A 26,796-nucleotide genomic window follows, 5' to 3' on the forward strand; every position below is an offset into this window, starting at 1 on the left:
CTGAACATTCTCTCTCCCAATGAATGACAAAGCAAGTGGTAAAATGTTAACAACTGAAGAATCTGGGTAAAGGATATGCAGAATTCCTTGGATTATTACAACTTTTCTATAGATATAAAATTTTTCCAAGATAAAAATGTAAAATAAAATAAAAAGGTAAAAATGTATTATTTTCTCTCTCTATTCCTATTTTTGCTCAATTATCCCTTTCTTACAGCTGAGAATAACCAGGAGGAAAGCTGGTTATACTTATACATATAGGGTACTCTGGTAGGCACAGAACGATACTAACTCCCCTCATCCAAGCTAATTACCCTTCTCCAAGCCCCAAGGCAGCTCAGAAATTTAAGCAATTTAAACCAGCAAATGGAAGAATTAGAACTGGAACCCAAGTTTTCCAATTTCAAAAAAAGTTTTTCTTCCCCTGTACTACAAGTATCTCAGGAAGAGAACTGATGAGACTATACATAAAGGAAGGGATAATGAGGGAGTAAGAGTAACTAAAAAGCACTTCAGTTTTACTTTTAAGTTTTCCCATGAGGTAGGAAACTCATACTGTACAACCCACAATATCTCTTGGGTTAAAATTAAGAGCACTGAGAAGCTTTCTTAATACTGTGGTTCTATCAGGGAGCTTGGGTGGCTCAGCGGGGTGGGCTTCCACTCTTAATTTTGGCTCAGGCCATGATCTCAAGATCGTGGAATCAAGCCCTGCATCAGGCTCTATGCTCAGCATGGAGTCTGCTGGAGATTCTTTCTCTCCCTCTCCCTCTGTGCCTCCTCCCAGCTCAAGCTCTCTCTAAATAAACAAAGTCTTAAAAAAAAAATACAGTAGTTCTATCCATATTTCCCAAATACCCTTCACTTAGGGCAGTAAATGAAGTCCATTTATATTTGCCATTATTATATTTCAACTGTATTTAGCAGTTATATTTCAACTGTATTTAGCAACTAGTGAAAGTGAAGGAAATCTTAGGGAACTTTTTCAAACTGTACACACATTCTCCCTGACCTTGGTTAATAAGAACCACTGTTTTATTTTTAGTCTGAAAGTATCTGTCACTCTAAACATAGTTTCTCTTTAAAGTCATCAACAATACTTCAAGTCAGAAAAAAGTTAAAAATGCAGATACACGATAGAGAGAGGTAAGGCCTATTCTATTGAAGAAATAGATTTATTCTACATTGATCAAATGGGCCTAAGCAACACTGCATGTAAGAATATGAAGTCAGCTAGTACTCCAGGAAAATTTTTGGAAAACAACTGATACCAAGTCCATAGTAGGAAAGTTTTAGTCTAAGCTTCCTCCCTCTCTAACAACACATCACCCGGTAACGGCTTCCATTTTGGCAACTTTTGGTTCTTAACAATACAATGGTCTCACTAGGGTACAGAAAGAAATGTTACTCTTTGAATGGTGAGACTATCTGCCTCCAGATCTTCCTCACATATTTACATACTGTTCACCAAAAACTAAAAATGCTTCTTGGGTATACCCTGACAGCCAATATGAGAGTTATTAAGGCTCTTGGCTCTTCAGTTCAAGTCCAAAATCAATTCACAACGGATTCTTGAGTCTTTTATAAACCATCTAAAGCAATGACCCAAAAAGACACTAATGGCAATAGCTAGATGGGTAGGTCTCTGGATCCTCACAATAAAGTCTGTCCTGCCATTAACTATGGAATTATGAGTGAAATGGTGTGGGTTGTTACTCAACTATAAAATTAGAATCTCCACCGCCATCTAACTCAAGAGCTTAAAAAGAATAAAACAAAATAATACAAAGTAAAGCATTCTGAGGAGTAAATATTTTATGTAAGCCCTGGTAACTGTCAGCCAGAACTGCCTAAGTACTTTGTGAACTATGGAGCAAAGAAGAAGCTGCTTAGAGGCAGCAATACAACACAGGAGGTAAGAATTCCAAAATATGCCCAATTTCAATTCCTAAACAGCTGCTCCTCCTTCTGAATACCTGTGTGGAAAATTGAATTTCTGAGAAGTGAATCATTTTAAAGATAGTAAGAGTACTCAGCACTAAAAGAAATGCCAGTGTGCATTTTTACAGTGTTGTGGGGAGCATAAATTATCATTCTCTTAATTTATCCATGTGGAGCACCTCTACAGATATGCCAAATATTAAAAAAAACAAACAACAAAAAAACCCCATAACTTTGTTATGTTTTAAAAAGGGGGATCTATTCTCTTAGATAGGAGCCAACATAGGTGGAAACCCAAATTTCAATGGTACCTGTTAGTAAATGTCCAGGACTTTCAGAGCATGCAACCAAAGCCCATCTACCATCTCCATAAAGCACTGAGATCATAGGGTACAGGAAAATGTGAGCACAGAGGTGATGCTGTACACTTTCATCCCTGTGCTCCTCCTATCCCAGGCACGATCAAGAACAAACCAACAAGACAGGATCAGCAGTGCCAAGGAACTTGTCCAAAAACAAAAGATAAATAATATGCCAACTTGCCAACTTCCCATTTATGCTCCAAATCCTAAGACAAGGCCCACTGGCTATGAAGGTATCAGGAGACATTATGTTTCCCTTATTGTTACTATCCCTCAATCAGGAAAGTCTTTGAAGGTAAGATCTAAGGAAAAGACAAAGTGAGGAAAGGGAGCCTGCCACATAAATGTGGAAGTCTATCAGTAAGTCAGTAATGCAATACTCATTTAGTAAAGGTAAAAATTATTCATAGGTTGTCTGGGTGGCTCATTTAAACATCTGCTTTTGGCTTGGGTTGTGATCTTGGGGTCCTGAAACCCACGCTGAGCTCCCTGTTCAGTGGGGAGTAGCTTCTCCTTCTCCCCCTGCCCCTCCTGGCTGCTTGTGCATGAGCGCTCCCTGTCTCAAATAAATAAATTTAATTAATTATTCAGTAGGACTTTCAGTATTCCTCCTTCCAGGATACACATAAAGAAAGAAGTATAGGCAAGCCAGGTAGTGCGACTTAAATGTCTCATAGGAAGAACAGAGCAAATCAAAATCAATCCTTCCATTTCTTACCTGGACCAAACCAAGGCTGAGGTAGAGTAGGGACACTGATTACTTGTCACCTTTAGTTTCTCCTACCCCTGAACTACTCTGGGCAAAATGACAGCTCAATTAGTTCTAATTCAGCACAAATTCCATGTAGAGATGTCCTACTTAGACAGCTGGATCTGAGCCATGTGAATTCAAGTGTAAAATATGTCTCTTAAAACCACCTCTTCCATACCCCTTGAAATAATGGCTCTCATCCTCACACTGCAGCTTAGTGCTGCCTCAACAAAGTCTTACTTACGTTAAAGCAATTTACTTGCTATTACTTTATTATCTCTCTTTAAAGCAGGGAGACTGGAGGGAAATTAGGCTAAATGTCAAATCAGCAGTCAGCTCCAGAAAACCCAGCCAACAAGCAGAGGGACAGCAGAACTTAGAGTGCCCAGCTGGCTCTCAGGAGGGAAATTGGCACTAGATATAAGGAAAAGAAGGAACCCCACTCTTTCTCTTCAATGAGGTGATGAAACGGTTTGGTGGCACCAGTCTTACAGTAGACACAGACATGCAGACCTTTGTGAAGACCCTAATGGGAAAGACCATCACCCTCGAGGTCGGGCCCAGTGACACCATTGAAAATATCAAAAATCCAAGCGAAAACCCAAAACAAGGAGGGCATCTTGCCCAACCAGCATCTCATTTTTTGCGGGCAAACAGCTGGACGATGGCCACACTCTCAGACCACAATATCTAGAAAGTCCCCCCTGCACTTGGTGCTTCGCCTGTGAAGTTGTATCATTGAGCCATCCCTCCACTAGCTGGCCCAGATATAGAACTGCTACAAAACGATCTACCATGAGTGTTATGCTCACCTGCCACAAGAAGTGTGGCCACACCAACAACCTGCGCCCCAAGAAGGTCAAATAAGGCCCTTCCACCAGCTCTTCCTTTGCCCCCAGGGAGGACTCCTGCCGAGCCCCAAAGCCTTAGGGCCTCAATAAAGTTTCCCTTTCAAAAAAAAAAAAAAAAAGGAAAAAAGGAACCCTGAGTTTGTGACTAATCTGCACTTCAACATCCGTAAAGTTCTATTGAAACACAGCCACACTCACTTGTTTACATCTTGCCTGTGGCTACCCCTACAATGGCAAGGTGAATAATTTCAGTAGAGGATATAGCCCCCAAATAGTAAAATATATACTATCTGACCCTTTACAGAAAAAGCCTGCTGATCCCTTGCCTAGATTTATATAACTCTAGGGTCTCAAAATATTTTTCTATCTGCACAATACTTGAGGGCTACCACACACATGTATTGGAAACAGCAATGATTCTCATGGGCTGACAAGTGAAGAAGGGTAGTGAGGAGGAGGGAATCACCAGTCTACAGTCAGTGTTCCTTCCAATTCTAAAAAGCCCACAAATGTATGATTCTAACTAAATCTAACCTTTCCTGCCAGCTTTTGAATAAGCACCATCCTATTCTATGATAGCAAAAAACTCACCAAATGCCAAAAGAGTGTTCTCAAAGCTTTTGAACTCAAATGCCCCAAAGGCAACAAAGAAACATAAATGGGGCCCTCCAGGTTTCTACTTTCGATGCCACTATGGGGCTAAGTAGCCAAGTGGAAAGAGAACATATCTAAAGCCAATAAAGTTTTTACTTAGGCCAGAGGGCCCCTGGACACTTCCCAAAACATCCATAATCGAGGGAAAGTGCCAGATTAAGGTTTATGAATCCCTGTGCTATGGTCTGACAATCCATAACAACCAGCTCAAAAGTGCCACCAGCCTGTTATCTAAAGGTATACAGAGAAAGAGAGAAAGTTCAGCCAAAGGGCAGCACTGTTGCTCTGACTGGGCTACTTTCTGAATGACTCTTCTTTCTGATTCATCTCTCTCAGTGCCTGGGAACTCTCATGCCCATCCACCTGAAAAGTCGGTGAGCTGGGACACCCTGTGCCTGCACTGCACAAAGTGAGAGACGAGGAAATGGCTGAAGCTCCCACTCAGTGATCAGGTGGGCAACCAGAAAAATATTCTCCAAAGGCACATACACAAGCTCAGCCCATCTTACAAATGAATGGGTTGACAGAGTGTGAGGGTGCTAAGGTCATTTATTCATCCAACAAAAACTAACTGGCACCTTCTATTTACATGACACTACACAAACCAAGAACAGAGGCAGAGATGATCCCCGCTCTGTGGGTGACATTAATAAAGTACCATAATTAGGGACATACAGGATGCTCTATATTTCCATAGCAGGGGCATCAGAGATAGCAGAGGAAGAGATCTTTGAGTTGAAACCTGAATGCTGAGTAAATAGTTGGTTTGGGAGCAGGTAGGGAGTTTTGCCTATGTGTCATAAGTAAATGGAACAGCATGTGTGGTGGTCCCAAGGGTGGTATGTGGTAGACTGGCATGAGCAGGTAAGTGATTCTGTAAGAGGGAGGCTGGAGAAATAGGTTGAGCCAAGATGTAGAAGTTGTACTCCTTAGTAAAGAGTCTGATCTTAAACTACTGACAAGTATTGAACAGGGAAGTGACATGAGCAAATCTCCATTTTTGGAAAGACATGCTGGCTACTATTTAGAAATTCTGGTGGGGTAGGGACACCTGGATGGCTCAGCAGTTGAGCGTCTGCCTTCGGCTCAGGGCGTGATCCCTGGCATCTGGGGATCGAGTCCCGCATCAGGCTCCCCACAGGGAGCCTGCTTCTCCCTCTGTCTATGTCTCTCATAAATAAATAAATAAATAAAATCTTAAAAAAAAAATTTGGCAGGGCTGGGGGGAACTGGCCAGGGGTCAAATGTGTGGAGTCTAGGAGACCAGTTAAGAAGCTACTCTAAGGGGGCAGCCTGGTGGCGCAGCGGTTTGGTGCCGCCTGCAGCCTGAGGTGTGATCCTGGAGACCCAGGATCAAGTCCCACATCGGGCTCCCTGCATGGAGCCTGCTTCTCCCTCTGCCTGTGTCTCTGCCTCTCTCTCTCTCTGTGTCTATGAATAAATAAATAAAATCTTTAAAAAAAAAAAAAAAAAGAAGCTACTCTAGGGATCCCCGGGTGGCTCAGTGGTTTAGCGCCTGCCTTTGGCCCAGGGTGTGATCCTGGAGACCTGGGATCGAGTCCCACATCAGGCTCCCAGCATGGAGCCTGCTTCTCCCTCCTCCTGTGCCTCTGTCTGTCTCTCTCTATGTCTATCATAATAAATAAAATAAATAAATAAATAAATAAATAAATAAATAAATAAATAAATAAATAAATCTATCTATCTTTAAAAAAAAAAAAAGAAGAAGAAGCTACTCTAAGGGGCGCCTGTATGGCTCAGTTGGTTAGACATCTGACCTCATCAGCTCAGGATATGATCTTGGGTTCCTGGGATCAAGCCCGATATTTCTGTTCCCTGCTCAGCAGGGAGTCTGCTTCTCCCTCTCCTTCTGCCACTACCCTCCACTCATGCTTGCTCTCTCAAATAATTTTTTTTTAAAAAGCTACTGTAATCACCCAATGGCAATGAAGACAGAAAAGAGAGAGAAGATAAAGGAAATGGTTATTCCATACTCAGACAGATTCCTGTCCCTAACTCCCAGAGGTTCTAGTTCTAAATAACTCCACCTACAGAGACCAGCAGTGGCATCAAACCAAGTATGAATCTTTAGAAAAAGTCCTAAACCAAATGAAACACTGATTTCATTTTTTTAAATTATTATTTATTTACGATAGTCACACACAGAGAGAGAGAGAGAGAGGCAGAGACATAGGCAGAGGGAGAAGCAGGTTCCATGCACCGGGAGCCCGACGTGGGATTTGATCCCGGGTCTCCAGGATCGCACCCTGGGCCAAAGGCAGGCGCCAAACCGCTGCACCACCCAGGGGTCCCTGATTTCATTTTTAGAGATAATTCAGATATTCTTATTTCCTTTCAATTATTTTAAATGGCCTAGCATGGTGGCTGGTAGTTAAGTACATGATTCAATAAGTGACTGAAGAACATATAAAACACAGATTTGATGGTGATTAAATAGACTATCCAGGTGCTACACACTAAACTCTCCAGAAAAATAGTGCAGTACTAATATTAATGCTGCAGGGAAGTAACATACTCATGACTATTTATGAGAATTTAAATCTAGTTCTTTTTGGAGGATAATTTGACAAAACCCAGACAAAGGTATTCAAAGAAAAACAGAGTTCTATCAGGAATTAAGGATTCTGATCCTGAGTAATAGCAATTCCATCTCCTACATTCCAGCCCAAGAGACTGGACAAAAAGAGACCACAGTTAAATTCAAAATAAAAGAAAAGGCCAGGGCACTGAGCTGGCTCAGTTGGGGAGGTTCAAGGCCCATGTTGGGTGGGTACAGAAATTACTTAAAAATAAAACCTTAGGGCAGCCCCGGTGGCCCAGCAGTTTAGCGCTGCCTTCAGCCCGGGGTGTGATCCTGGAGACCCGGGATCGAGCCCATGTCAGGCTCCCTGCGTGGGGCCTGCTTCTTCCTCTGCCTGTGTCTGTCTCTGTGTCTGTCGTGAATAAATAAATAAAATCTTTAAAAAAAAAAAGCACAAATAAGGCTCAGCCAATGAGAACGAAGAACTGGAGAACCTATGCAGTATCCTACTCTTCTACCCAGTTTATAATCCACAGAGCAAGGGGAGTGTGATCTAACACCTTACTGGACTATACCTTTCAGAAGCTTGGAGGCAACCCCCAACTGAGGACAAGCTGAATTTACAGAACTGGCTCTGTGCTTTAGGAGTCAAAAGTACCCCAGGCTACTAAACATAATTCAGATAATAAGAATTCAAGTTTTTCTAGCTGAACAAGTGTGACGCACCCAAGCACCTTAATAATAATAGTCCAAACTTATACAGCACCTGCTATGCATAAGGCACTATTCTAAGCATCTTGTCTATTAACTCATTTAACCTTACAACAATCTCACGAGTTCAGTAATACTATAATTTCTATATTACAGATGAGGAAATAGAGCAACAGACAGGTTAAGTGACTTGGCCTAAGGTTAACCCAGGCAGTCTGGCTCCAGAGTCTGAGCTCTTAATCTTTCACCATTAAAGAAGGCAATCTTTTTGGCAGACCCAAGACAGCCACCAAAGATGTTTATAAAGGCCAAAAGCTAAAGTAACCCCAAGCAAAAACCCACCAATGGCTCTAGCTATCATTCACTAAGAGACCACTAGCTCAAACCAACTAAGAAGTCTTACAAATTAAGGGAAGTAGATACTTCCAGCCCACATCATATCTTGCAAGTCAGTGGAAGCACTTTAATAGATACAGCCTAGGGGTGCCTGAGTAGCTCAGTCAGTTTAGCATCTGCCTTTGGCTCAGGTCATGATCCCAGAATCCTGGATCAAGTTCTACATCAGGCTCCCTGCTCAGCCAGGGAGTCTGCTTTTCCCTCTCCCTTAGCCCCTCCCTCCTGCTCAAGCTCTCTCATGCACACACACTCTCTTTCTCTCTCTCAAATAAATAAGATCTTAAAAACAAAAACAAAAACAAAAAAAAACCCAAATGCACCCTAGCATAATGCCAGCCAAAAAAGAAAAAAGTGAGAAAACTGAATAAAAAAAGCTTGCTTTCCATACCAGTGAAACAGCAGTAATAGAACTATTAAAATAAAAACCCTAATATTTTTTCTAGATGGTCCACAAACTACCTGGTTAGTAGAGAAATAGTTCTTCAAGAGTCAAAGAATGTGTACTTTCACACACCATCAAGGGACTGTGCATAATCCAGAAAAAATATCTGAAAACATACCCTCCTGCCTACCCACCTACCACAATACAGGAAAACCCCTGAATCTCTCAGGAAAGGGAGGAGCAAGAACTAATCTAAGAACTCAAAGGAGAACAAAGCTTCAGGTTAAGAAAGATGTGGTCACAAAGAAGGTTTCACAAACCACTCTGCTGTGGGTACCAAAAAGCAAATAATCAGCATACACAGAGCTCTGGCAACCTCATGCAAGCTTCAGATTTAAGCAGGGCACCAAATAAGGGAAGGATTCTGGTGCATCAACTCCTAGGAAAAGTGTTTCAAGTTAAAAATGGTTTATTCAGGTTTGGATGCAAACTTCTGTATCTGTTCTTTATCAACAGAGACACCTCTACCTCACTTTCAGCGAGCAGCAAAAAGAGAAGAAAACTGTTAGACCAAAACTAGGTTACACACAGACAACATGACCTGGTACAGCCTGGCATTTTACCTGAACCCCAGAGACAAAACTATAAACATGGCAGCATGGAACTTCTGAGGTTCTGCATTCCAGCTGGCTCCAAGTGTCTCCAGAAGCAAGTGGGCTAAGATGCACACTCTATCCCTAGTCCCCCACAGCCAGATTGTTCAGCATTAAGGCCAAAAACCACAGCACTTTTGGTGAGAAACTCAGTCTCTCCATGACCGAAGGCAAGGCCTGCTTCTATCTAGCTTATGTCAGTTGTGTCTTTTCTGTGCTTGTTTCCAGACCCAAAATATCTTGTTCTAATGACGGGGCAAACACCTTTAAATCTCTTACCTTTGGCCCAAGTCTCCTTTCCTTCTCTCACCATGAAAAAAATCAATCTTAGCATAGCAGAACATATTAACCAGGGAAAACATGAGCATCAACTTCTTCCTAACTTACAATGCTCTGTCCCCATCACTATTCAAATGGCTTTGATATGTACACTTTTCCATATGTATTTTACTTCGTATTAAGAGTTTTTCTGGGGGGACGCCTGGGTGGCTCAATGGTTGAGCATCTGCCTTTGGCTCAGGGCGTGCTCCTGGAGATCCAGATTCAAGTCCCGCATTGGGCTTCCTGCATGGAGCCTCTTCTCCCTCTGCCTGTGTCTCTGCCTCTCTCTCTCTCTTTCTCTCTCTCTCTCTGTGTGTGTCTCTCATGAATAAATAAAATCTCTAAAAAAAAAATTTTTTTTAATTACCACAATCTTTTCTGCTATTCCACAAAAATCCTTTTTCCATGGCCAGTAACCCCTAACCCCCACACCAAGATTCTAACTCTGAAGTGATAGAAATGAAGGTGACTATGCTAAAAGTTTGGGGCTCCACCTATGTGCAAAAAGCTACACTGGTGTCAAATACCAGATCTATTGATAGTGCAGACCAGAGTCCTATTTTACAGACGCAGAAATAAAGAAATTAAGAAATGTGTTCACAGAAATAAAAAACAATTTAAGAATGTATTCCAGAAGATAGAAGTCCTAGTCTCCATTAGCCACAGGGACAGTTTATTGAAAACACTGAGGGCATCTATTAGTGCCTTATTCAACCTTTTGATATGTGTCACTTCAAAGTATTTTAAAAAGCCATACTGTTTTACAGACCTGTCCAGAAGTTTAAAGGAAAATCTGCCAAAAAAATTCCTCAGAGAGAATGTCAACTGACTTACACATAGTTTGCTTTACAAATTAGGACCTAGTATCTCAGAGATTTGTAGCACAAGTCAGCTCAGAATCTCATTTGACAGAGTAAAGTTTTAGGATCCTTACCAAGAAACACCCCAGAAAAGCATAAATCCACAGAGGGTATTATCCCAGCTCCTCCTTCCCATGTGCTTCAGTACCTGCAGTCCTACTGTGCGTGTGCAGGGCAAGAAAAGGACTTATTGCCAATGGTTACAACACAAAACATAACTTCTTCCTAAGCCAAAATGGCCTTGGCTCAGAAAGCTTCCCAGAATGATAGAAGGCATGACTTTAGGATGACTCAACTTTTGCTAATGCATAAAATAAAGCAGAGAACTATTTGAAGGATCCACTTCTAAGCTTGAGCCAAATCAAAAGCCCAAAGTATCTACTTTGTGATGAATCTTCAACTACAGCTGACTGATTAAATAGCATCAATTTGGATGTCTATAACATGGCCTAAGATACTCTAATTACAGACTCTTGGCTAGGAATCCCAGGAGCAACCACTTGTAGTTTCTAACCACACCATATTTTTACCTATTTGTTCCTTCTGCCAGAAAAGCTGGCTACTCCTATATACCTAAAGAACTTCTTTCATCCTTCAAAAGTAAGGACAGATCATCTTTCTAGGTAGCTTTCCCTGTTCATGAGTTAATGTCTTTCTCCTCTGTATTATCCCTGTACAGTGTACATATTTCTATTATCGCCTTTTTAACACTTTTTTCAAGTATTTATTTACTATCTATTTTTCCTACTAGACTGTATTTTGAGGGAAAGATCAGTATCACTTACCTTTCTGCATGCACTGCCTAGGATAACGATTAACATATAAAGGGGACAGGGAAAACCTTTATCCCCTTAGAAGAGGACTAGCTTACCTGAGAAAGAGGTTTTACACAACTGAATAAGCAAGAGAAAAAGTCCATATAGAACTGTTATTTAAGGCAATGTACAAAGGTATATACCATACTGCAGCATAAAATAAATTGAAACTGAGAAAGAGGAACAAAAGAGAAAAAGATCAGAAGTCACTATTAGTAAGGACAAGACACAAAATGCATGCCAGAAAGTCCTTCACATTTATTAAAGGAAGTTACAAGTTTGATGCTAACATCTGGGACAATTAAGACAGAATTATTCTTAAAAACAAATTCATAAATGTGCATGAAGTTGAATTTAAAAAATGCACACAGCATGACTATCTCTTGATACTAAAAGCAGAAATCTCTCCCATGGGTTTCTAGAAAGAAGATGCCCTGTGGCACAAATAGCAATGATTCCGTACACCTCTTTACTATTACCTATCTTAATGTAAGCTGATGACCTTACACCAAAGTATAATTTGGTCAAAGCAATACTATTAGGGACCAATATATTACATCCAAGTACACAGTTCTCTGATGGTTCTAGGCATGAATGGCATGGAGAGAACAATAGCAGGAAATGCCTAGTGATTTCCATAACAGATATTCAATTAAGTTCTAGATCAGTGGACAGATGGAAGACAATCTGAATAATTAGTGAAACTCTCAAAAATAAAAATGTGTGGTAAATACATTTTCTAGAGACTCAAGTATCAAAGAGTCTCCACAGTATTTTAAGTTCCTTTTGGTCTAATGTCCATACAGTAATACTTGGAAAATATAAAATTGAGCAATACTTCAATATTAAATATTTATGAGTAAAGCAAAAGGCTTCCAAGAGAGGGAAAATCCTGGAGTTTCCCCCTGAAGCCCAACAAATAGTCTGCCGACTGGGAAAAGATCATCAGCCAAGAAAACAACATTTTCATATTCTCTATCTTAGCCCAACCATTACATACAAGACAGTGAAAACACAGTAGACAGATGAAATTCTGGAACCTTTAAGAGTAGAGAGGGATTACAGAATGATACAACTGCAGATACACCTCCCCAAGAGTATGGTCAGAAACAAAAAACGATATAGGCAATTAGTGAGAAAGGCAACAGGGGAAAAACGAAAAGTTCAGTACAATCTCTTGTCCTACACAACAGGCAGTATGTTACTATATAAAATGAGCTGCTCCCACAGTAACACCAAATCACTACTTTATTCCTTCCTAAAGCAGCTGCAGAGTGACAAGGATCCTATGTAAGGGTCTCATTCTTATTTGGAAGGCTCTTCACAAACTGGGAACTGGATCCTAAGGGGGACGATTTATATACACCCTCACATACATTCCAGTTGGCTAGAACTCAGCAGCTGATTGCTCCCTTGTCTAACTTGGTAAGGAGCCAAAGGAGGACTTTTCTCAGTCAACTCTCCCAGGCTGGAAAATTCTCCAACCCCAGAGTTCTGGCTTAAATCTGGATATCAGGTTATTCACAAGATGCCAAAACTATGTCCTTACATTGGCTTTGAACAAGTCTCTCAAATATACCATATAGATTTCCCACAGATCTCAAAATCATCTGGACATTAAGGCCAAAGATGGCCACTCTTCCTCTGACATAGAAAGAAACAGGCTTTAAAAAAAAGAAAAGAAAAAAAAAAAAAAAGAAAAGAAAAGAAAAGAAAGAAGGAAACAAGCTTTACAAAGCATGTGCAACATCAAACAAAACTTTCGTAAATTATACATCAATCTGAACAATTCTTTAAGGGCATATATGCAACATATTCATTAAATGGCCTCCTTAGGGCAGCCCGAGTGGCTCAGTGGTTTCGCGCTGCCTTCAGCCCAGGTTGTGATCCTGGAGACCGGGGATTGAGTCCCACGTTGGGCTCCCTGCATGGAGCCTGCTTCTCCCTCTCCCTGTGTCTCTGCCTCTCTCTCTCTCTCTCTCTCTCTCTCTCTGTCTCTCATGAATAAATAAATAAAATCTTTAAAAAAAAATGGCCTCCTTAAAACCTTTTTATTCTACCCTGCTGAGAACTCTCCCTATTCCACTAGTTACGTTCTCTCTCACTATGGTCAATCCTATGCCTTAAAGAGCCAAATCCCGAACCTGTCTCTCTGACTAAGAGGAAATGAGAGAGGAAACCTTAACAAGGGTGTTTTTGATCTCATCAAGCTCCGGTATCAGTGATTCTCAACCAGAATGGTAGCACTCCTTCCAGGGAGTGCTTAGAAATGTGTGGGTGTCACTAATGGTATCTAGTGGGCAGGGCCAGGAATGCTAAACATCCTGCAGTGACAGTCTCAGAAAGTGAGGAACTGCCCTCCCCACAAAAGGCAAAAACACCCTTAGTAACAATCAATGTCCTAAATGAAGGAACTGCCTTCACCCTTCCCATTCTAGAGCAGTGGTCAGCAAACTTTTTCTGTAAAGGGTCAGACAGTAAATAGTTTAGACCTTGTGGGCCACATTTATCTCTGGCACATATTCTTCTTCTTCTTCTTCTTTTTTTTTTTTTTTCAGATCACTGGACTTTATTAAGAGGAATCACTGCTAATTACTTAGAAGCTATTGCCTAAGCCAAAATCCATGAGGTCCACATGAACGTACAGTTAGATATGAAACAAATGGCATGGTCAAAACCATGAAATATCCTGATGCCCGGGTGATGAAGGCTGGGGTGAAGTATGCACATTTATTTCAAGCTGTGTTTGTGGGCCACACAGTGGTCCCTTGCATGCAGGAAGTCAAAGAGCTCCTCTGTGCAATCCTCCTCTGTGACCTGGAGGATACACGCTAGTCACAGAGCTCTAGCTGCTCCCGAGCCTTTACACATTTCTCCAACTGCTCGTATTGCTCTCTCACTGTTGTTAGGGGATCCACTAATTCCTCCTCCTCCTCCTCCTCCTCCTCCTCCTCTTCCTCCTCCTTGGGATCTCCGGACCCGGTCAGCATCTTTTGCTCGTCCTCCAGCCCCATGTCCCGCTACGGTTCTGAATTCAACACCAGCAGCAACAGCGGCACCTATTCCACTTCCCATATTCTTTTTAAACAAAGCCTTATATAAGTATGTTATAAACCACTCCTAGCTTGCAGGCCACTGGAAATCTTTTGTCTATCCCTGTTCTAAACCCCTGTCTATCCCTCATTACAGTCTGTTCACACTGAGAGATGCCAATTAAAATAAAATGTGATGAAGTGTGTTATAAACAACTTTAACAGTGCACTACAATTTTAATGAATGTACTAAGAGCTTCAGAATTTAGACTTATAACCTAAAAACTGGGGCATTATTTACTTCTAAGTAATTAAATAATTCTCTCCTGTCCTCTCCTCCTCCTCTATGCATTTTGGTTGAAAGTCTTCTCCTGAATATTCTTTTTCAAACATGTTTCTCGAAGAGTATTGGTACTGCCTTTCCCCCTCTTCTCAGGATGTGTTACTTCCTATTCACTATGTATGCCGCACAAAAAGTCTCTATAAAATTACTACTGTTAACATTTTCTAAAATGTCTAAACCAAACCAAAGTCTGGAAATTCTGACTGGTATCTGGGTCCTGACTTTCCGGATGGTAACTAAAGGTCACGTGGGGTGGAAAGTGGCCTGTGGGTAACACAGAATACACACATGCACGCGAACAGGATATGTTGGTAATCCGGTTTCCTGAGACCTGGTGAGTTGTGAGAGTTCTCACCAACACTGTCGGGGAAGATGAAAAACCTTAAACTCGGAAATACTGGATTTTAACAAAGTGTCCATTCTTAGAATTAGATTTCTGGCTAGAGCAGAATGGGCAGGTATACTTCTTTCCCCTCACATTTTACTTATCTAAAAACACAAACAAAACAAACACAAAAAATAAATGAAATTAGTATCTGACAAGGTTTCTTCACAATGTGGAAGCTGGTGTTTGCAGCATGGCTTATGTCACGTCTCAAGCCCAGAAAGATGAAGAGTGTGGTTTTGGTGTTTAACCAGCCTCAACTGCACCCTGGCACTCTGTTTCTTCCCCCAGAGAACTTTGCTCTGCTGAAACCAACCTCACATCTTGAAACGAAACGGCTAGGATAAAAATAAAGCCCTGAAGTGGTTTGGTGACCGAGGTCATATGGGGCGTTAAGGGTTTGTAGGTAGGGCCAAAGTACTTTGAGAAACTTCCACTCACTGCCAACCACAAAGAGACAAAGACATCAGCCCAAAAGTCCAGCAATGATCCAGGCAAGCAACCCTGGTCCTTGCCTGTTAGGGGCTGTTTTCACAGAACACATGATCAATATCTAAAAACCCAGTCCTGGTTCTACCTTTGACACAATCTCACCAAGTTCTATTTCTTACAGCCCAAGAAAAGGAGAGCCAACCTGTAGCCTCTTCCTACAGAAAAAGCCTTTATATACTCCTGTCATCATATGTTCCCAAATCTCAGTTCACAGAATACTTTCAAACAGCTTCCGGGTAGAGGAGAATGACAAAAAGCACTACTTAACAAAAGTAAAGGGATATATAAAGGACATGATATTCATGTAATTCCCATAGCAACTCTGCAAAACTGTATGGTACCCACTCTACAGATATGATATCTTTATACTTATGAGGCCAAAAAATTAAGCTAACTTTCTCTGCTTTAGTAATTATGGGGCAATGAAGTAACCAAGTTACCACAGAAAAAACATTTACCTATTAGCACAGACACTCAATTCTTCTCTCACTATAGATTAAATCAATCCTTATGTCATTCAGAGAAAATAAGGCCAAAAGTTTTTCTGAACTGTACCAAATGGCACTGCTTCTGGAAGCACCAGCCTAAAGGTTCACAATGCCACAATGGGACCTATAACTCACTCCAATACAAGGTGAGTCATCTTGTTTAAGAAAGCAGGCCTTCGGGACACCTGGGTGGCTCACCGGTTGAGCATATGCCTCTGGCTCAGGGTGTGATCCCGGGATCCAGAATCGAGTCCCACATCAGGATCCCTGCAGGGAGACTGCTTCTCCCTCTCCCTGAGTCTCTGCCTCTCTCTCTCTCTCTTTCTCTCTCTGTGTCTCTCATGAATAAATAAAATCTTTAAAAAAAAATTGGCCTGCTTCTCCCTTTGCATATGTCTTTGCCTCTCTATGTCTCTTATGAATAAACAAATAAATCCTAAAAAAAAGAAAGCAGGCCTTTTAAAACTGTGTTCCAAACTACAGTGTTCATGGGCCAGTGGGGGTGAGGAGAAGATGGAGGTATTAGAGGTGTACCACCCACACATCACAGCTTTCTTTTCAGCACAGTGGTGGCAGTGGCGGCAGCAGCAAACAGCAGCAGCTCAGGTGCACAAACTATGCAAGGGGCACTGAAAAAACAAGACAAATGGTCTGAAGAAAATGCCACCTGCAAAACACACTTTAAAAATAAAAAAGCCTTCAAACAAATATAACAAGTTGAGCATGTGAAAGCTCTGTGCTACAGGCCACCTGATCTAGGTTTTTCACAGTGAAACTGCTCCTTTGTTGGCCAATGTTTACTTTGCTGGTCTCTTGATTAAATGCAAGAAAAAATATACTCATATACCACCCAGCCTCAAAGAGCCATGCATTCAGTAAAAAAGAAAATCATTACTCTCAACTTATAATAGCACCCTCTAAGGAAAAAAAACCCACCGTGGAAACATGGACACAGGAGATTCAGGCAGGGGCAGTATGCAAAGTTTCAGGCAGAAACCAGGATTTCCAAGCCTAGGGAAACAAGATTCTCACTCTGCCCGAGATTTCAGGTAACAACTAAGAGGCCTGGGGTTAGGGAAAACTACAAGAGACAAGAAATCAATTGGTTTGGTGGATGACATTCAGACTTTACTAGAACATAGCCTGAAGCTTTCCAGTTCGCACGCTTGGGCAGAGTAACTTCTCACTTTTCACCAAGCTTGGCTGCAACAGGATGCTGAGGAAAGAAGCTGTCCCAGAGCTGTGTGTGTAGGCCTCCATTCCCAGAGGTACAAATTTCATCATGAAACAAAAGCGATACCTACAGATTCCTTAGGCTCACTACTACACTGCAGACAAAGAAGGAACCAGCCTAGCAGCAGGACCTACTGCTAACTAGATTCTGGATCAACACCAATGATAATACCATGTAAAGCCAAGCAAAACATTTATGCCCCACCACCACCACCAAAAAAAAAAAAACCAGAAAAAGGAAAAAACAGAACAACACTTCTGGTCCAATGATTAAGACATTTCCAAGCCATGACAAAAATCAGCCCTGATTGGGAGGGCTTGCCAATACTAAACAATTTCTGAGAAACAACTTAAAAGCCTAGATTGCAATAACCCATTTTGGTGGCACTTTGAAAGCACCAATCACAAAATTAAATGCCTACACAGACAAGGTAGGTGACAAAAGTGAGCAGTATGTAAGTACAGGAGGGGGATGAGGGAGGTGGAAGGGTAGGGGCAAACTAGAGAATACAGCTTAATGAAAAAGGGGTAGCTTGGCTCTAGGGTTACTTGGCTCTAGCAAATTGTTGCCAGATCTTGATTTTTTTTTTTTTTGTAAATTAGCTGACAATTGAAATTTTAAGACAAAACAAACAAAAATCCACTAAAGTCCCACTTGAACCATCTAATTAGTCTTAGCATCACTAAAGTGAGATAATCAGACACCTCCTAATGCAGTGCAAAATGAGGCACACAGCATCACCTATGAAGTACTCCAGCCAAAAAAAGGCTGAACCTGAATCTAACCAAGTTTCTAAAGCTAACTCTCATTTACAGGAATATGGGGGACAGAAAATGGTTAAATGATACTGCAAGGATACAGAGATAAATCCAGAATGTGGGAATTCTATAGGACAACTAACTAGCTTCTTTAACAAGCTTATGACATGAAGAACATTTTTAAAAGGGAAGGCAGAATTGTTTTTGCTTAAAAGAAACTTAGGAAATAAAACAATCAACCATAACATGTAGGTCTTGATTTGAACAAACCAACTCTAAGACATTTGTTAAATAATGTGGGTAATAAAAGTTATGGATCAGATACCAAATGATGCCATAGATGGACACAGCAATGGCACTGTGATATATGAGAAACAATCCATTATTTTTTAAAAGGTGTATACAGAGGTGAAATATGTAGGCTGCAATGATGCATTATCTAGGTTTTGCTTTAAAATACTCCAACCAAGGATGTCTGGGTGGTTCAGTTCATTGAATTTCCAACTTTGGTTTCAGCTCAGGTCATGATCTCATGGGTCAGGGGAGTATGCTTGAGGATTCTCTCTCTCTCTCCATCTGCCCTCCCATCTCCAATTGCTCGTGCTCGCTGTCTCTCTCCCTCTTAAATGAATAAATGTATCTTTAAAAAAATAAAAATAGGGATGCCTGGGTGGCTCAGAGGTTGAGTGCCCACCTTTGGCCCAGGGCATGATCCTGGAGTCTCAGGATCAAGTCACCCATCAGGCTCCCTGTGGGGAGCCTGCTTCTCCCTCTGCCTATGTCTCTGCCTCTCTTTCTGTCTCTCATGAATACATAAATAAAATCTTTAAAATAAAATAAAATAAAATTTTAAAGAATAAAAATAAATAAAATACTTCAACTGGGAAGCTTGAGTGGCTGTCAGTTAAGTGTCTGACTCTCGATCTCAGCTTAGGTCTTTTTTTTTTCTTTTTGTTTTCAGCTTAGGTCTTGATCTTAGGGTCATCAGCTCAAGTCCCACATTGGGCTCCACATTGGGCATGAAGCCTACTTAAAAATAAATAAATAAATAATAAAATGAAACCAAGGGGGGTGGCGCATGAGGGAAAGCTGAAACCAATGTGGAAAAAATCTTGGTAACTATTAAATATGAGTGACAAGTATATGGGGGTTCCTTTTATTATTATTTTCTCTTGTGTGTATTTGAAATTTGTCATTATTAAATAAAACTCTTCATGTCAAACAAAACAGGTCTGCATTTAAACAGTTGGCTCCCAGGCAGCCTGGGTGGTGGTTTAGCGCCGCCTTCGGCCCAGGGTGTGATCCTGGAGACCCAGGATCGAGTCCCACATCGGGCTCCCTGCATGGAGCCTGCTTCTCCCTCTGTCTGTGTCTCTGTGTCTCTGCCTCTCTGCCTCTCTGTCTCTCTCTGTGTCTCTCATGAATAAATAAATAAAATATTTAAATAAATAAATAAACAGGTGGCTCCCAATCTGTGAATTATCAAGCCTCATTGTTCACTTTGGTTAGAAACAGTAAAAGAGGCAAAAATAACAGCTTAAAAGACTGTAACAAAATTATAAGTATGTAAATAACAACTACCACTACCAATATATGAGAAGTTATAATATGCCACTCATTTTTCTTCACATGTATTATTTCATTTAGTCTATCAGTATCACCATCTTATCTTCAGAGAAAGAAACTGAAGTGTATGCCCAAAGCCTCACTGCTGATAACTGATAAAACTAAGACTTGAACTTAGAACTTCTCAAAGCCCAAACTGTTAAACTCTGCACTATCCTCCCTCTTACATATCAGATGCTGGACAAAATTAGTAAAATCTATCAAGCTGCCAGCCTCAAAGAGAGATACTATAGATCTGTAGGCAAGCATCATGGAAAGATCTCCCAAATCCAACAGTAATATAAGGAGGGGGGAAGCAAAGATGAGTAACAGTGCGTATGATATGTCACTAATAGTGTAAAAGAGAGAACCATATATAGGTGTATATTATACACACACAATGTTTTTACCTATTCAAAAATATTTCTTTAAATAATTTAAAAAGGCAATCACTCCTCTGCTAGATCTTTCAATCTCCATTCCTACCAACCTAAGAAGTCAACCCCAATACTGCTGCCTAGAAACTTTTCCAACGAGAACCCAGCTTTTCAAAGTCACAAAGTTTCTATACCCAGCAGGCCTTAATTAATCCCTCATACCCCAATTTATCTTTAGTTCAAGCTGCTTCCCATTAAATGGACCTTTTCATATTAATCTTGCAAAATAATAATCAGTCCTATCAGATGTCTAATCTTTCTTGAAGTTGTGCTTCCTTATTCACGTGGCTTGATAAGTTTCTTTTTACAGAGGAGAGGGAGGACATTATCGTGTCACTCTAATTGTGCTACTTCGATAAACAAGATACAGGTACCCGTGTTGAATTCAGAAATTAGAGTACCACTTTTCCAATCAAGTTCTGAGTTCACAATTAGGCATGGATCTCTTCTGATTTCTCAGGTTAATGGGCATTAGACATTTCCAATCTAAGAGCTGTGTCCTATATAAACATGCAGGAAAAGCATACCCTAAGATGTTAATAGTAGTTATTGCTAGATGGTAAGAACACATTGTTTATCTGCATTTTCATATTTTTTACAATAAGGATATGCTGGCTTTGTAAATTTTTTTAAAGATTAATTAATTTATTTTTAGGGAGAAGGTGGGGAGGGAGAGGGATGGAGGGTACAGGGGTGGAAGGTGGGCAGAGGGAGGAGAGAGAATCCCAAGCAGACCCTTTGCTGAGAACAGAGCCCCAAGTGGGGCTTGATCTCAGGACCCTGAGATCACGACCTAAGCTAAAACCAAGAGTCGGAAGTTTAACTGACTAGCCACCTAGGTACCCTGGCTTTGCAAATTTTTAAAAGCAATAAAAATATCAAAATGAAAAGAAAAAAGAGGTTTGCCCTACTTAATTGAAGCCACTGGCAATTTCCCCCAACAATCAAGAAACAAAGAAACACCAACATCTTCGGCATATTTGAGTCTGGAATGCCTAAAGCACTTAGAGAGTAGCCCTCAAATTTTAATTGACAAATTGTGAGGCAAAAAAAATTAGTTAATTCCATCCTACCTAATTTAATGAATGAAACAGTACTGTTTTTGCTGGATTAACACTGCAGACATGAGAAGTAAACAATGAAAAATTCCAGAATCCAGAAGTACATCATTTGGGCCCAGCCCATTGACCGCTATCTTATATATATCATAGCACCAAACTAGAAAGTGATTCCCCCAGAAGGCTCAGTCTCTCTCCCACTCCAACTTTCTCACATGATCCTCCAAATTACCATAGATTTAGATATGCTGCAACCCCTCTTCTGTGTCACACCTCCTCTGTCTTGGCCCATGCTGTCCCTTCAACTTGGAACACTCTTTTCTCAGTTGGCCTAGTTAACTTCCAGGAAGCCTTCCAAAGTCCCTCTTCTTTTCCTCACTACAACTCCTACTTCCACCAGGACTGAACCAGGTGTTCTTCTCTGTGCTTCCAGGGTACCCAACGCACGCCTCCCTCACAATACCACAACATAATATGGTCATCATTATTTGTGAATTTCGTATTTGTGAATTCAGCTACTTGCTAAAACTCATTAGTAATACCAACATCAATACCCATAGTGCCTTCACAGTCATTTGTCGACATATCCCAAGTGGAAAAAATTCAAGTTGCCTGATACACATGTTCCCAGCTAAGGTTCAACAAGATGACTCTCTGCCTACTTGTCCAAGTTTTCATCCTTTCAGCAAGTACCCTTCTCATGGTCTATTTAATGCCATGTTTTTCATATTTGTGTGCTTTTTATTGGTGACTTTATTGTTTAAAATAGCCTCGAAGCATAGTGCTGAAATACTGTCTAGTGTTCCTAAGTCCAAGAAGGCTCTGATGTGCCTTACAGAGAAAATGTGTGTCTGTTCAGGCACAAGTGATAGTGGGTCTTGTCCATGAGCTCAATGTTAATGAATCACAATATATATTAAATAAAGTGATTTTGTAAAAAGTGATATGTAAACCTACATAAAACAAGCCACTTGGGTGGCTCAGTCAGTTGAGAGTCCAACTCTTGATTTTGGCTCAGGTCATGATTTCACGGTCATGAGATTGAGCCCCGCACTGGGCTCCACGATGGGTATGCAACTGGCTTAGGATTCTTTCTCTGTCTCTGCCCCTGCCTCAACTGCCCCACCCCTCTGAAAAACAAACAAACAAAAACAAACAAGGCATGTACTGATAACTTTATGAAATTCTTATAACCAGAGGCTCATAGAAACCTAATCCTATATTTCCCTTAGAAGGTAAATGTTCAGTATTCACTAATTCAGTGTCTGTGGTAATTTTATAGCACATAACTACCGCACATTACAATAGCCAACTGTACACTGAAACATTCTGTTTATGTGGCCATTACTTTCACCAGAGTTTAGCAAACTAGGTCCAGAGGCTAAAGGCAGGCTGCCACCCGTCTTTGTAAAGAAAGTTTTACTCAAATACAGCCATCTTCATTATTTATGTACTATCTATAGCTATTTCGGCACCTCAACAGCTGAGGGGAGTAGTTGTAACAGAGACCATATGTCCTACAAAGCCTCAAATATCAACTATCTGGCCTTTTTCAGAAAAATCTTGCTGACCCATGCACTAGACTCTAAGCTCTGTGAAGTAATAATACTGTCATATTCATCTTTACAACCCTAGCACAAAGCTGGCACAACAGGACAGGTAAACTAAACTTTATTCTGATTAAGCACTGAACCCAGCAGTAACCCTCTACTCCAAAAACTCAAGAGTAATTGCAGTAAATTCTGGATGTAAACAAGTCCTGAGAAAAAATACTATGCTAAGGAATAAAATAAATATTGGCATGTGCAGAGGGAAGAGGAGCAAAAAAGGAAAAAGACCGGGATCCCTGGGTGGCGTAGCGGTTTAGCACCTGCCTTTGGCCCAGGGCGCGATCCTGGAGACCCGGGATCGAATCCCACGTCGGGCTCCCGGTGCATGGAGCCTGCTTCTCCCTCTGTCTATGTCTCTGCCTCTCTCTCTCTCTCTCTCTCTCTGTGACTATCATAAATAAAAATAAAAAATTAAAAAAAAAAAAAAAAGGAAAAAGACCAAGGCAAACAATACCATTTGGTGGGTGAAATAAGAAAGATTCAGATAAAGAAAGGCCAAATAATAGGTATTAGGAGCTACTAAAGTACAGTCCAAGTCCAGTCTTAACCTCAAAACACACTTACAATGGTGAAAGAGCTTAAAAGGTTTGTCAAGAGGCTGGCCAAATATACAATGACATTTCATTACCTAAAGCCATTTTCTACACATAGCACCAAACATGTTATAGGTATAGCAACCACAGTCAGTTGAGGAAAATGCTGGGAATGGTAAATCAAATCATGTTAAAACACGAGAACTCACTAAAGTTTAAGAGACAAACATCTATCAATGGTTCCCATTCTTCTTTGCTCATTCTTCCCCAGTAGACAGATTCAAGTTACATTCTATTCAAGATATGAACAGAACAGTTCCATCAGAAACCCTGGCCTCTCAGTGTGAAATCTTTTTTTTTTTTTTTTTTTTTTTAATTTGAGAGAGAATGAGCTCACAAGTGAGATAGGGCACCCTGGGGGTGGGGGCTGGAGGGAGAGAGTGGAGACTCCCTGCGGAGCAGGGAGCCTGACCAGGGGGATGCCATCTCAGGACCCTGAAATTATCACCTGAGCTGAAGGCAGCCACTTAACCGACTAAGCCACCCAGGTGCCCCATGAAAACTGTTTCTGATGCTATAATCCCTTAATTAACTATCTGCAAAAAGTCATTTGTTAAGCAGCAATTCTTTTCTGATTTCCAAAGACAGCCGAGGCATAGCAGAAGGTACATCCACTAAATAAAGAATGCTTGTGATCCTAGTGACATTGAATTTGAGTAGCCTAGCTGGCAGGGATAGAGTTTAAATATAAGTCTCAATTAGTTTAAAAGGATGCCACTTACAGTTGAGGTTGGCAGTCCCTCCCCAGGTAGTACGTTCAGCCCAAACCACATCTCAAGGCTGAAAACCAACAACCCACAAGCTAACCTCCTTTAGCCATTCAGAGAGAGATCCAAAGCTTGTGCTTGGCAGAGAGAAAACAAACTAGTTGGGACTCTCCTATCATTACAACAATTACCTGAAGCCAAACTTTCTGTTCCTTATTCATGGATATAAATTTTAGTAGTTTGTGGTAGAGACCCTCTAGGAATTGTCAAAGGAGCAATTCCTAGTAAGGCTAATCACCCAAAAAAGACAACTAAAATGAAGAGGCATACACAGCAAATAATCACACAGATAAGATAAACAAATGACATATACCTTTATAATGAAGTATTATTCAGTAATACTAAAAACACACCAAGAAAATATATTCTTAGACAAGTGGAAATACAGACAGTTCTGCTAATCCTTGTTTTGAAAATATGTATTTGTTGCATTGCCATAAATATACTGAGAACAATTTGAGCATAACACAAATTTTGCATCTCCTATGTGTGATTTTGTTCATGAGAAGCACTGAGTGAACACAGAAAGCTGCACTTTGCTGAACTGAGCTACAAAGGAATAGAAAACACACGCTCTCTCCAAATATCTACTAGCTACTGCAGTTCACCAGGTGAACTCATTCTAAACCACACTTATCCATATCTGGTGTTACACCTACCCATCCGATGTCAAAAAACCCTCCTTTCACCACTTCACAGTAGCAACTCAAGCTGCAATCCTTCTAAAGTCCACTTCTATAGACAAAGTTCATTTCTTCTTCAAAACCGTATTTATGCATTTCTTAACCAATGGACATGTATAAAACTGCACAGTTTTACTAGGTTCATATCTTTTTTTAAGAAAAAATATGTCACTGAGGATATTTTTGAGTGTTGTGCCCCTAACCACATCTTGCTTATAAGCTCTGTGGCTTTTTTTCTGTGCTATTTTACATAGCACAGTGATTTTTAGGACTGTATGTGTTACATTATAACATTAGAACAGAACTGACTGCATGTCCAATTGATAATTTAAAAAAGCAAACTAGGGCAGCCCCGTGGCGCAGCAGTTTAGCACCGCCTGCAACCCAGGGTGTGATCCTGGAGACCTGGGATCGAGTCCCACATTGGGCTCCTTGCATGAAGCCTGCTTCTCCCTCTGCCTGTGTCTCTGCCTCTCTCCCTCTCTCTCTCTTTCTCTCTCTGTGTTTCTCATGAATAAATAAATAAATAAATCTTAAAAAATAAAAATAAAAAAGCAAAATAGGCACCTGGGTGGCCCAGTTGGTTAAGTGTATGCCTTTGAATTAGGTATGATCTTAGGGTCCTGGGATCAAGCCCTGAGTTGGGCTCCCTGCTCAGTGGAGAGTCTACTTCTGCCTCTCCTTCTCTCCTTCTGCCCCTCCCCACTGCTCGTGCTCATGCTCTATTTCAAATAAATAAATAAGAAATCTTTTTAAAAAATACATAAATAAAAATTAAAAAGCAAGCTATAGGGGCCACTGGGTGGATGATGATTAGGCTAAAAACAAAGTTTCACAAAATAGTTTTAAAAAGAAATGACCATTTTACTCTGTATATATCTCTAATTGTTTGAAATTTCTACCAAAAATACATCTATATTATTTGTATGATTAAAAATAAAATAATTAATACAAGCTAATAGATCTAATGACAGCCCATATGCTGAAAATGCCTTCTCTGAGATGCTTAAAGTAAGAATAAAAACACAAACTTATAAACACATTACTTAAAAATCAATGATATACCTGGTGGAAGAGAGAGATCTATAGAATATTAGTCATAACCTTAATCCTTATGAAGGATACTGCCCAACCTCAAGGTCAGGTCAAAGAAAGCTATTAAATGCTTTCTCAGGGAAGCGCGGGTGGTTCAGCAGTTTAGCGCTGCCTTCAGTCCAGGGTGTGATCCTGGAAACCCGGGATCAAGTCCCACGTCAGGCTCCCTGCACGGAGCCTGCTTCTCCCTCGCCGGTGTCTCTCTGCCTCTCTGTGTGTGTGTGTGTCTCTCATGAATAAATAAATAAAATCTTTAAAATAAATTAAAATAAATAAATAAATAAATGCTTTCTCAAATTGTTACTTTCACTTTATTTATTTTTAAAAATTTATTTAAAAGATTTATTTGAGAGACAAACAGATGCAAGAAGACAGGGAGGGGCAGAGGGAAGGAATCAAGCAGATTCTCTGCTGACTATGAAGCCCAGTACAGGCCCTGAGATCATGACCTGAGCCAGAACCAAGAGTCAACATTCAACTGACTGAGACACCCAGGTACCCCTGCTGCTTTCATTCTAAAGGCAGACAGTGGAGCTAACCCAATAGAACAATTTCTCTCTAATTCAAATAGGCTTCCTATTTGGGACTGCAATATCCAAACTAGAAGCGGGCAGCAGTGAGAGAGTCTACCATAGTGGCAACTCCTCTGAAGCACCCATGCAAACCATGGCACGTGGCATATTGGATGTTTCATTTATAAATAATGACTACTTGCTTGTAAATCATGCAGAAAACAGTTAAATACTAAGAAAAAAATGGAAAATTTATTTAAGATTTTATGTATTTATTTTAGAGAGAAAGTGAGAGAATAGGGGGCAGAGCAGAGAGACAAGCAGACTCCATGGTGAACATAGAGCCCAACTCAAGGCTCGGTCCCACAACCCTGAGATCATGACCTGAGCTGAAACCAGGAGTCAGGTATCAACCAACTGAGCCACCCTGGAACCCCAGAGAAATGGAAATTTTAAATTAAATCC

At 40.7% G+C, this 26,796-nt stretch overlaps 1 protein-coding gene and 1 pseudogene across 3 annotated transcripts in view; both read right to left on the reverse strand.

Annotated features, from left to right (window-relative positions):
• SMG6 (SMG6 nonsense mediated mRNA decay factor) overlaps positions 1 to 26,796 on the reverse strand; it is a 238,147-nt gene that overhangs the window by 189,484 nt on the left and 21,867 nt on the right. The window lies entirely within an intron of this gene.
• LOC129509663 (cytochrome b-c1 complex subunit 6, mitochondrial-like) lies at positions 13,970 to 14,304 on the reverse strand (annotated as a pseudogene).

The sequence above is a fragment of the Nyctereutes procyonoides genome, unplaced genomic scaffold (assembly GCF_905146905.1).
Source record: "Nyctereutes procyonoides isolate TBG_1078 unplaced genomic scaffold, NYPRO_anot_genome, whole genome shotgun sequence".
NCBI lineage: Eukaryota > Metazoa > Chordata > Mammalia > Carnivora > Canidae > Nyctereutes > Nyctereutes procyonoides.